The following is a 13,184-nucleotide window of genomic DNA, read 5'->3' as shown; positions in this document are numbered from 1 at the left end:
CAGCCCAGAGATGGTCCCACCCACAAGGGGCCTTTCCCCCTTGATCACTAATTGAGAAAATGCCTTACAGTTGGATCTCATGGAGACATTTCCTCAACTGAAGCTCCTTTCTCTGTGATAACTCCAGCTGTGTCAAGTTGACACAAAACTATCCAGTATAACCTCATAACAGAGATTTTCCTGGGCTACAAGTTGAGACCTGAGAACAGGAAATAAAAAACAAGATAGTGAGTGAAGGAGGAATGGAAGAAGAAATGAATTCCTTGTCATCATTACAAAGTTTAAACTTCATAATATTTACTAGGTTCTGATCTTAACTTTATGACTCAATCTGCTTTGGTACCCAGAAAGTTGTACTAAAGTGTGACATCTAATTTTGCCACGTAATACTGTTGTGTACTGTCCAGAGAATGATCTATGATAGCCTTGTTTTAGGTTTGAGTGAGTGAGTTTTTTAAGTATATAGCAATCAAAAGTGAAAGGATAAATAAAGAGTAGCCGATGAATAGAAACAGCGGCAGATACATAACAAAACATCACCAAATTGGCAGTTTATAACCCTTAGGAGAATTTGACTAGTCTGATTGAGAGAACAAACAAAAATAACATAGCTGAATTAGGGCTACAACATCTGGCAGAAATTGACTGGGAAATCTGCAGCAATTAGATGGAGTTTCCATTGAGCTTTCTCTCCATGGTGAGATTCTCATGGGTGAAATTTCAGCTTCTGGTTCACATTGTAGGCATTTGTTAAATCATGAGATGAGTAACCTTGTTGAGAATCGTTTGGCTTCCTATTGTCCTCAAGGACAGAATGTATAATTCTTGGGCTGTTTTGCTGTTCTTTTCCCTCCCTGTTACTTAGCTGGGGTTAGGGTCAGCCTATCCCTGGATAAGGACTCTTAGAGAATACTTAGAGACAAACAACATGGATATAAAATTATGGGGAAAGTGACAAACTTGCTTCAAAAGCTAGTTTCTCAATAAGCTTAAATGGCAACTGACAACTTATCAATAAGTCATTACTAGTTCTTAAGGGAACCTATGCAATGAGAAACTTGTTTGTCACAGCTTCCTCACCTGTAAAGTTTGTGGGAATGAGCTCAGTTTGAGATTTGAGACCATTTTTATTGATATACTTGATTTAAAATCAAGATCTAATTTGGTACCTACTCTGTAAACCTGATACAGTAGGCGATAGCATGTCTATGTTCAACAGTGCAGCATCCCTGACATATATCTCAGTTCCTCAGACACTACCTTAGAATACAGTGTGAAAACAAATGGACCAGGTGATATCCCAACTCTTCTCTAAATATGAATGCCCGAAGTCAGCTAAGATATACCTTTGTGAGTCTAACGAATAGGAAGATTTGAATGTCTGCTAAACTGAACTAAATGAAAGGCTTTGAATTGAGTGAGACCACCTCCTTGTTGACCCAACATTATCCTTATGCTTGATGGGATATTTCTAACCAGCTTCATCTGTTTTAATGTTGCAAATTCAATCTCTTCCGTTGTCTCATTTGTGATGTCAAAGACACACACACATCACTGACAGATGATGAGTTAGGCTTAACTGAAGTGAAGTTAGGTTGTTAGTACTTAACTAGGTAACATTAGTAAGGTAAAATTTGCCAGGCATGGTGGCGCACGCCTTTAATCCCAGCACTCGGGAGGCAGAGGCAGGTGGATTTATGAGTTCGAGGCCAGCCTGGTCTACAAAGTGAGTTCCAGGACAGCCAGGGCTATACAGAGAAACCCTGTCTCGAAAAACAAAACCAAAAAAAAAAAAAAGAGAGTAAAATTTAGAAATAGCAGATTTAGGAAAATTATTCATCAATGCTTTTAGAAAATAGGTTTTGTTAAAAGTCATTTTGTTTCCTGTTTCTACAAGTAATTTCATTGTGATAGTCTATTAATTATGTAAGGCATCTAGAGATAAAAATTAACACCATTTAAGATTATGTTACAGGCTGAATTAGACGTCAGTAGGTTGAAATTTTAGCAGTTTAGAACAACTAAAAACATATTTGTAATATATGAAGGAAAACTTATAAGTAGATTATTGGATATTATGGGGAATACCATAATTCTCTAGTGAAAAGAAGACTTTTTTCCCATTTCATTTTGAAACTATAGCTGCTGGAATTCTATATTTAAAAAAAAAACAGTCTATGATGAGATATTAAAAATGATAGGTCAAAATCAAAAGCACCCTTCCCTTCCCCTTCCTGCCCTTCCCTTCCCTAGGAAGGGAGTAATCAGAAAGAAACACAACAATCTTTTGTTTAACCTAGACATTCAGACTTAAAAAACATGGAAAATTACATTATATAACCAATAACCGAAATTTGATATAAAGCAAGTAATTTTAGCCTCATCCCTCAATGAAATAGAGCGCTGTGCTGGTTTTCTTTTTATTATAGTCATAAACCCAATAGCCAAAAGCAATTTGAAGGAAAAAAGGATTTTTTTTTTCATTTTGTAGTCCATCATAAGAGAAGTCAGGACAGGAGTGTAAGGTAAGGGTCCAGGAAGCAGAAACTGACATAGAGGCAATGGAGGAATGGGGCTTATTTGCTTGTCTCCCTGGCTTGCTCAGTCTGCTTTCTTAAACCACCATAGACCACTGGCCCAGTGGTAGAAACTGACTACAGTGGTCCTCTTATGTCAATTATTATTCAAGAAAATGTCCTCCCAGTCTTGTAGATAGGCCTATCTGGATGAAGATAATTTTCAGTTGAGGTCCACTCTTTCCAGATGACTCTAACTTGTGTCAAATTGACAAAACAATAATCAGAATACTAATTACAAATCTTAGCAGCTCAATGTCACTTCCATTATCCTCTGTATTCCATTTATCTTCTGTAGCCACAAACACAAAATGGATATTTTTAAGAAAATCTGTCACAACAGATGGGTAAGTGAAAGATTTACTAATAAAGAAATGGGCTCAAAATGAAGACAGCCATGATTGTGTTTTCTCTGTGATGTTTTGTCTGATTGGATTGTACCCAGGTGAATTCTTATTGAGTTACCTCCTTAGTCTTCTCATCATATGCAAATCATATTATGCCCATTTCTCTGAAAAAAAGTAGCATTCATTAGGTTTAGAGTTTAAAATCTAAGGAATCTGGAGAATCTCCTAATTGTCAAATCTGTAGTTAATGTGTTCATTTCTCATATGAATTTGTAATGCTTGCACATGTGAGGAAAGCAGTCACAGACAGTGATTATTATTGATTTTGTTTTTATAGTGCTCAGAGCAGATAAAATTGCTATGTTACTAACAAAAGAGCCATTGCTCTACCATTGATAATATGTAAATATCAGTACAATATTTGTTTATTATTTGTATCTATGTGCATGTTAACACGTATGCATTGGTGAAGGAGAGTATGTGGATACACAGTGTATGCGTGTGTGTCTGAGTGTGGGGGTTTGGGTGGGCATGTGGGGATATTAGAAAATAGCAGGTGCTATACATCAGGTGCCGTCTATCTCATTTATTGAGATATAATCTATCTCTGGCTGGAAACTTATCCAATAGCCCTGGAAAGCTTGATGAAAAGCCACAAGATCTTGAACTTTGTCTTTGCCCATGCAGACTTGGAATTAGAAGTCACTGTGTCTAGCTTTTGAAAATGTGGATTCTGCATATTGAACTCAAGGCAAGCACTTTGCAGCCTTAGCTATCTTCCTTGTTTATTTCCTTTAATTTCTGCTAGAAGCCTACAAATATAAAACACAAAGCCATAGGTAACATTGTTTTACAGACTTGAATATAAAGCTGTGCTGACTCTGAAGACTGTATACTTGAACATTCTTTTTTTTTTTTTTTTTTTTCATTTTTGGCTTAATTAGTACACAGAAGCCTTAACTGAAATCAGACTACACTGAGGAAATCTTTAAGAACTTGAACATAAGGGGATAATAATTGACCTTTNAAATCTTTAAGAACTTGAACATAAGGGGATAATAATTTTTTTTTTTTTTTTTTTTTTTTTTTTATAATTTGCGTACGTTTTTGGAAGGGCAGAAGAAAACAAGATTGTGTTATGGCACACATGTAAAAGCTAGAAGACAATTTCTAAGAGATGATTCTGCCTTTATGCCATGTGTTTCTGAGAAATAGAGCTGGCGTGATTCAGCATGGCAGCAAAAAGTTTTAACTCCTTCACCATTTCTCCAGTCCCACCATGTCTTTCATTGAACCTGAAACTTGCAACTTGGCTAGGTCAGCTGCTGATGAGTGTGACTTCGTACGACCTCGGTTCCCAGCATGACACTGATTTACCCGTACTCTCCAACACTGGGAACACAAACTTTTCCTTTTGTGAGCACTTGAAGATCTAAACTCAGGTTGTCATGCTTGTGATGCAAGCAGTTTACCTTGTCAACAACTTTAATAGAAACAAGATGATTAAAGGAAGACCTAGGTCTTTTGAACTAGGTCAGGGGTTATTCAGGGTCCTTGAATAATGTGGAGTACTAATATGGGGTCTCTGAATGTCGGTCACCAGCTGGGGGTACACTTCAGCTGGATTTGCCTCACATGGGATGCCAGACATAGAGATTTGGGTCCCTCATCCACTCTACCACAAGGTACAGCTGCTTGGGGAGATGGGACCTGAGGAGAGGAATTTGACTGGACATACCCCACACCATTTAAGGAGGGTTCTGGGCTATAGGGGAGCGCTGAGGCACTGCTTAGGGTGGGAAAGATTAGTCTGAGTTGCTGGACAGCAGGAGCTGGCTTAGGGTTCCCAGGGCCTGTGAAAATGCTGGGGCCTTGAAGTTCCCAGGCTCTTGGACTCCCAGGCACCACTTGAAGTAATTAATGGAAGAGCTGAAAATGGAGTGGGGCCTGCAGGCTGGATCTAGCCCAGGGCCAGGGGGAGAAGGGGGAGATCTGGCTGGTCTCAAGGAGAGAATCCTTGACTTGATGGAGGCAGCAGGCTTGGTGGCAATTGTGGCTGGGGGTGCAGAGAGTCCCTCTATGGGAGATAAGACAGTGGCTCTGCAGATGAAGGCCTGTTCCGTTGCTCCCCATGGTGTATCTGGATGAAAAGAGATAGTCTGTGGTTTCAAATCATTTATTGCCATGGTAGAAAGTAGATGGGTAAAACCATACCCCACATCTCAGGGTGGGCCTGAGTGGGTAGGGAGGAATGTCTGGGAAGGAAAGCTTTTTGGTTAAACTACCCCTGGGCCTCTAGGTAACTCATTAGAATGGAGATTTCTGTCTTGAACCTACGTGACTACAGGTCACATCTTTTTTCCTATTATCTTGGTCTGAGCTGTTAGGGATGCCTCATCTACATGTGGAGGGCTTGGGGCATTGTCCTTACATTACCGATGGCAACAAACCTATGTGAGATTGCAGTTAATGACAGGGGTCTGATGCCCGGGAGCAAGGGAAGCTCCTACCATCCATTCAGTATCTCCAGGGCGTTTAGCTCAACTGAGGATCAGGCTACCTCTCACAGTCCACTGCCCCACACGTATTTACCTTAGGTATCTCCTTATAATGATAGAAGATGAGCAATATTGAGCTCTATTCTGTAGGTACTCCTTTGTCTAATGGTGATGGCTAGAAAGCATAGTTATGACTGACTTTGAAATTAAACCATGTGGTCCATAAAGCATTTAAAAAGAAGAGAGGAATGAACAGATAAGAACACTGAGCTGCTTTATTCATATCTTTCTTTGACTGTCATATATATTATATACATATATATTATATACATATATATGTATGTATATGTATTATATACATATATATGTATATATGTATTTATATACATTCTTGCCCCACCTTCTCCTTTTATACCCATCCCACCCGTGCTTATTTTTCCTCTCACTTATCCTCTTTATAACCTTCTGTTGCATCTTTATTTGTAAGCCACTGGGCATAACCAGTACCCAGAACCATGCTTGGGCATGGGTGTGATCCCACCACAGACTATATTTCCAAAGTCAGTGACTTCCTGTTCCTTATTAATCCTAGTTCCTGTGGGTAGAGCCATGGCCAGTGAGCTCTTTCTCTGTCTATGACTGAATGTTTACTGGCTCAGTTTGGTATAGATATTTTGCCAGTAACTGTTGCTGCTGTTAGGTCATGTGTGTCATAGCCATGATATTATCAGAAGACAGTATTTCATGACTCTCCCTCCCATCGTCTAGCTTCCGATATTTTCTTCTTTGTCTTCCTTGATGTTCAGTGAGCTTTGTTTTGGGGTGGGGTAATTTATGAGTATTCCATCTAAAGTTGATCTCTTAACAGTCACTTATTCTCATTGCTTTGCCCTGTTGTGAGTCTCTATATTAACCACCTTTCACTGAAGGGAGATTTTTTTTTTTTGATCAAGCTAGAGGATGGTGCTAGTCTAGAACACAAAGTTTTATAGCCAATGGGATGGTTATGCCATTAACAGAAATGAGAAGATTAAAAGCAGAAGGTGACTTCTAGAGAAACATCTTATGTGAAGTATTTCTTTCAAAGAGAATGTCATTGTTTTCCTGGTAAATTTAGAGTCTTCATGGAAACCTGAGGCTTAATTGTTCTGAAGGTGGTAGAACTAAGAAAAGAATTAAACCAAGCTCCTATTTGATGCTACAGGAAGGAGATTGGGTGCTTGGGATAGGGGGTTTTTGGAGGGGAAACCAGGAAAGGGGATAACACTTGAAATGTAAATAAAGAAAATACCTAATTAAAAAAAAGAGGGGAAAATAAAACAAAAGAGCCAGTGTAGTGTGCTGGGACAATATGAAAAATTCTGATGGTTGTTTCACTGGAAATGTCTCAAGCTAGGGTCCTGCGCACCATGATATGAGAAAAGAACCCATTTCTATAGGTAGTCATGAGATGTCCTAACAACCCAAGGAAGTTATAGAATTTAGAAAACTACACAGTTGGAGGGATATGTGCAATTTTGGGGGTCAAATGGCCTATTAAAGAATATGCAAAAAGGGTAAAAGGAGGATTATTTCTTAGGAGGGGAAGATCGAGAATGGAAAAGAATATATATTTCAAGGAGTTACTGACCAATGGTGTCTGATACTTTAGACAGACTAACTTCTCCATCTATATTGTTTTCAGTGAAATTCACAATAAAATTTGTGTTTTTCAGTTGTTACAAGATTTTATTATCTTTAAAAAAATGTTTCTTGTTTAACATTTCCTTAAGGTTGTGAGTATAGAAGATTCAAATAGCTCATTTATAATTTTCTATGAGCTGAAATATAATCCAGAAGACTTAGATGTAAACTAAGAAACAGAATAACCATAACTTGCTAAACTACTTATTTTCTGCTATTTCTTTAAAACAAATGTTTTTTAAAAGTAATAATCCATTTCATAGGCCTAGACTGTTAACTGGCTGTACTGAAAATTGCTTTGAAAATATATCGTCTTCTAGTGTGGCTTTATATAGTCTATGAGATGGTAGTATATACTTTAAAATTTGCTTCCCTTTAGTTTATCATAAATGTATCTTCATCAACTTTATCCTGGTTTCATGTTAGGCCTTTTATATTGAATGCTTACAACTGTAAGTTGAGTTTACAAAACTCTACCAGTTTTAAAGGTCAACATGTAAATTAACTAATTAGGTTAATGCAAATCACTATAGTGCTTGCTGTTACAAACCTCACACCTTTTAAATTCTTTCTGAATAAAATAATGAGCCATATTGTTAACAGAGCTAGCATAACATTAAAAAAAGATATTAAATACTTAGGCTGCCTAGATAAACAGAAAACTAATTTGCAGATATTTTACAATGATAAAATAATGCATAAAATTAGAAGCGTAAGATTTACACAGTGCAATATTTACAAAATGGAAATGTAACCTTAGCCCAGAGAAGAACAGGAAATTATAAAATGGAGTTGAAAGGAGTCAAGGAAATGGAACCAAGTTTCCATGTGACTAAAAAGCATTGCTGCTTCAGCTCTCTAAAACAGTGCTTATTAAAGCAATGATGAACTGACAATAAACAGCAATAAACCAGCCTAAACAAAGTCAAAGTAAGTATACACTGTGTGAAGTACTTACATTTAGAAACTGGATTTCATAGGATTAGTCACTTTACATACATGAATGAATGAGTGTTTGAATGTTCATTTATAGTTATAGATACAGGAGAGATACAGTATTAGCTTAAAATAAAAGCAATTTTCTAAGCAAAATCTTATAGCTGTAGTTTATATATAAATTCTTAAGTGGTTTAGAGTTTTTCAAAAGATGGAGATTAAATTTAACTATTTTCAGATCATAGAAAATCAACCTTAATACATATTTGCAAGATAGTTTTATATGTGTAACTTAAGAGAGTAAATAAAATATGAACACCTATTCCCTTTGTTGTTGTAGTTGTTACACAGTCTATTGATCAAATCCAAATCCATTCTCAGCCTTATATCAGAATTTGAAATAAGAACCTCCTTTCTTTTTCTTCTTTTATGGTTGCAAAGAGACCAGATGTCCCAGTTTGAAAATAATAAATAATTACATTTTTATTTTGGTATTAAAGTAAACAGATCCCTAAAATATAATAAAAGTGTCATAATTTACTGTTTGATATCTGCCAACTTGAAAGTTTTCTGTAGAAATTTCATGTCTTTTAAAAAATTTACCTATGTATATATTTTAAAACACAGGAGGATATAAATAACAAATGAGAGGGGGAACATGTAATGTATTAATTCCTGCAGCAGCAGCCTCCCCTTTTGCTATTAGAGTCAGCTTATGTTCTCAGTTTGGGTGAGAGCTCACGTGAGCACACTTCTCTTGTAAAAGGGACAGCTGCTGCTGCATGCATTAATACATATTAAATGGCTCCAAAGTAAATAAAATGCTATAAATTACTTGAGGTCTTTTGCTGACGTCATGGACCCTGAGAGGAGAGGGGCATCTATGAGGCTTTTATTCCCCTCTCATGTGACATGAAATTCCACCATCTTGTGCCCGGTTTACTGGTTCAAACATATTCTATATGCATTGTATGATCTTTATGGATTTGTGATTTTTGTGGATCTGTACTGAAGGTACAGGTCCATTCCTTTATGAAGTATAATTTGTATATTTTAAAGTTCCTATTGTTCCTTCCCTGCTATGGTCCCTGAGTCTCTGTACACACTAGTAGTAATAGAATTCTGAATGGCCAGTTAGAATTGCCTCATACTCTAAGGAATTGTTGAAGAAAGAAAGCTCAAGTAGAAAAATTGAAAGGAACGAAAAGAGAAATAAAATGAACAGGACACAGAACAGAACATGAAAGAAAAGTAAAGAAAGAAAAAGGAAGGAAACTATTGTGAACAAAATTGGTATACCTTTATTTTCATAGGATACACAAGCTTGGGAGGTATGATTTAATTACATTTTATTTGTTTGTAAAAGAATAATTGAAAGCATTCTGGGATTTTAACCATCTTAATAACCTACATTTAAGCTGTTTTCTATACAAAATATTATGTTTTGTCAATATGTTTAAACTTATATAAGTTGGAATTTTTATTTAAAAATGTACATAATTTAAATTTGCAAATAATTTCTTCAGAACATTTTAAAGCTCCATTAAAAATATTTCTCACTTATTCCTTTAAGTGAAGAACATATTAAGTCACAGAAAAACCAAGTAACATTTCTCATTCATACTTTAAAAATAATTTTGATGCATATTACTTTCTCGCTTACTTAATAAAATTAATAAACTCATTCTGCAAATGTTTTTGCAGAACTAGGTAATGAGGTTGTTACTGTCCATCCTCTTTAAGCTAATCGGGTTAGGTGTTCTAATTGGCTTAGACGAAATTTTGTACACTGGTAACCTCCGGACACCTTAGATGACCTCGAGCTTATGGTTCAAGGAGAAAAAAAAAAACAATAAAAAGTTTATTTAAAATAATTTATCACTCTTTTTTCCATATAAAGTTTTTATCTTTTGTTTCATTTTTTCCCTTTTTTTTCTATTTTGAAAAAGCTATGAATAAATTAAGAATAATATCTTTGTTTTAAGAGCCTCATTCCAAAGACATCCATTCTAATAGGATGTGAAAGGTCTTGTGTAAGACATTGTAAAGCAGATCTGTAAATCTATAGCTCACATAGGTATAAAACTCCACTGAGGTAAGCAGAAATCTATCTCCTACCAGATAGGGGAAACCAGCTAATTCCCCAGGCTTTTTTTTTCCCCCACAGGAAATAAGCAGAAGCTTCCCTGCAATTACAAACTTGTTACAACTCAACCAAGCTATAGATGTCTTTAATATTTATTATATTATCATCCAACTATTGTGAGAACAATGTGAATGCTATTTTAAATAAGAAAACACAACTGATAGCCATATCAAGTCCAGGCAAACTAACAGAATGAATCGCTTATGATGCTAAGGATGAGAAATGGTCATTACAATTCACTTTACCCAGCTTTCTTATCTCTCATAAGCGAAAACAGGTCCATCAAGGTGTAACAATTTGATCAAAGGTCAAATTTTTCTTATTGAATATTCTCTTTCAATATACCCCCCTTTATACTGTTGTTCTGTCTGAATAACACAATTAAATGAAAAGCCTTGTTTAGTGCTGTTTAAGGAAGCACAGGCAATCTGATTAATAGATATTTTTGGTTTTGTTTTTCATCATTATTATGCAACACAACCCTTATAAAAGAATGGTCAGTCTGCACAGAGAGACACTGCACAAATAAATAACAGCCCATACCCAAAGAAAGGTGAGTATTACCACAAAGATAGAGTTAATGTTACTACTTTCTTGAACAATATTCAACTACTGAGTAAAATGATTTACTAGAAAAAAATGATAAAATGAGACACCTATTTACATAAAGTGAAAACAACTCATAATTCTTTGTCTTTAAACAGTTGGTGTAGACAATGCAGAAGAAAGTTGTTTCCATAACTAATATATATATTTTCATTTTTACCTAATTACTAAATTAGTTTTGATAGTCTCTTCAAAACATACTTGTTTATCATAACAAAATGTTTTTATTCACTCTTTCCCCTCTAAGTTCTCTGCATAAGTCTTTGGAAAATTGAAAGGCAGGTGAAATGAAAAAGAGTTTGGCCACAGCATATAGATCCCATAGAAAAGCCATCAGAATTATCAAGATGATCCATGGCAATCTGGGTGCATAAACCTGAGTGTTTAAAGTTTTCAAAGGGACAGAAGTAGTATCCAGGCTCCTGCTTGAGCTCATGATGGTGCAGGAAAGTTCTATCCCACCAAACAAGCCATGGTTATAAAGGGGATTAGAGAGGATTTCAAGGAAAGGGTGATGTGGGGGGTGGGGGGACAGTACCCTGCATGGAGGAGGGGCAATCAACAAAGGGAGAGAGCCTGCCAGCTGTCCTGCTCCACTTCCTGCCTGTGTCTCCCCAGCTGTTCCCAGAAGACCCTAATGAGAATCCCCAAGGATTTGTTTGACTTGTTCCAAGAACTCTGTGCAGTACTACCTGCTCCTTGCTAATAGGAATGGAATTTCAGAAAGGGAAAATTGGGACAAGTAATTAATGCATGTGTACTATTTTATGTGCATTTAGGTGAGGTGACCAAAATGTGAAGAGATAAACTAAAAGGTTAGAGACTTTAAAAACTCCATCAATTGTCTGAATTTCAATAAGTTGTCTGTATTATACAAGTAAAATGAGAATAAATAACAATTTCTTGACAAAGCAATTAGTTAGTGTCCATAAAACCATTAAGACAAACAAGCAAAACCAGATAATACACCTTTCGCATATAAGAACTCAGTATGTGGACAGAATATTGATAGATCTTCTTGGCTAGTAGTCTGTGATTATGTAGTTTTGATTCGATTTCTGCAGAAACTAGTATTAAAAGGTGCCCATTCTGTCAAGATTGAATATAATTAATCATTATTTCATGCTATATATTTAATTACAGATTTTAAACTTTAAAATGATTATCTTTAGGTATGCTATAAATTCTTTCCAAAACAGCTGTTTTATCAGTTTAACAACGATGAATTTATACCACTTTTGTTTGAAATTTTTATATTTTTTTCTTAGAAATGTAACTGAAAAAATATTCAATACACTGTTCTCAGTGTAGATGAAATACCAACCAGAACAGTCTGGAACAGAAAGTCTGTGCCTTTTAGCCTGATTTTTAAGTGTTGCCCTTATATGATATGAGGGTATGAAAAGCTTCTCCTGGTACTGTGTATTTCCTTTCTGTTCTTACAGACATTTACAGTGAAGCTTTTCTGTATGACCCAGAAAGCAGTTGGGGAGCCTACCTATGGTGGAATTGCTTCATTGGTCTGTTTCTTTTTTGCCATACTGAATATATCACAAGCATCTTCTATTAGGTACCTTCAACTCCCCATTCTCAAAAAATTTTAGGGGCTACCAGTGGTCAATTTAGCTCGACTGCTGTCTTTTGGCTCCATTAAAGACTAGACAGAAGAAGGCCTGCTTCATGAGCCATCTACCTTGCTTTTTTCATACCAACTACTAGGCAATAAGTGATTCTGTCCAGATGACTGGCTGGTGAGTTTCAGGGATGCTTTTGCCTTTGTTACTTCAGTGTTGCTATTTAAACTACATTCTACACACCTTGTGTTTTTGTTTGGGTGCTGGGTATCAACTCATGTCCATATGGATTTGTGAGGAGAACTTTACCATCTGAGCACCTCTTCATCCCTGCCTAGGAACTGTTAAAAATCACCCTATGTTACATAAAGAATTGAAATTAAATATTTAAAACTAATTTCTCAGGCTTTCTTTTTGTTTTAGTTTTTTTTAAAGGATAACTCAAAGATGTTTAATAGTATGAAAAAGTGTTAAAACCACCTGAGACCACTGAAGAGAAAATCAAGTGGGTTGTTGCCAAACACAGCTACACAGCTACTGTGCTTGAATAATTACAAATATTACATTAAAAAATATATTTAGATTTTGATAATATTAATGAACTACTATATAACCTTAATACTACTATATAATCTGAGGTACTTAATGTTTGAAAGTTGTCAAAATCTAAATGGTTTTTCATTTTATCAAATTCAAAATAGGAAAAAGAAAGAAAAGAAAAGAAAAGAAAGAAAGAAAGAAAGAAAGAAAGAAAGAAAGAAAGAAAGAAAGAAAGAAAGAAAGAAAGGAAGAAAGGAAGGAAGGAAGGAAGGAAGGAA

General features: G+C 35.8%; 1 long non-coding RNA gene across 1 annotated transcript in view; it reads left to right on the top strand.

The window, feature by feature from the left end:
• Positions 1-13,184, top strand: part of LOC110290674 — a 274,545-nt gene that overhangs the window by 29,742 nt on the left and 231,619 nt on the right. Inside the window, exon 2 of the long non-coding RNA XR_002377489.2 lies at positions 10,679-10,739. This is a non-coding gene — a long non-coding RNA (uncharacterized LOC110290674). The remainder of the gene's footprint in view (positions 1-10,678; positions 10,740-13,184) is intronic.

Source organism: Mus caroli, chromosome 3 (genome assembly GCF_900094665.2).
Source record: "Mus caroli chromosome 3, CAROLI_EIJ_v1.1, whole genome shotgun sequence".
NCBI classification, from domain to species: Eukaryota; Metazoa; Chordata; class Mammalia; order Rodentia; family Muridae; genus Mus; species Mus caroli.
Note: the sequence above shows the minus strand (reverse complement) of the source record. Positions and strands in the feature narration are given on the sequence as shown.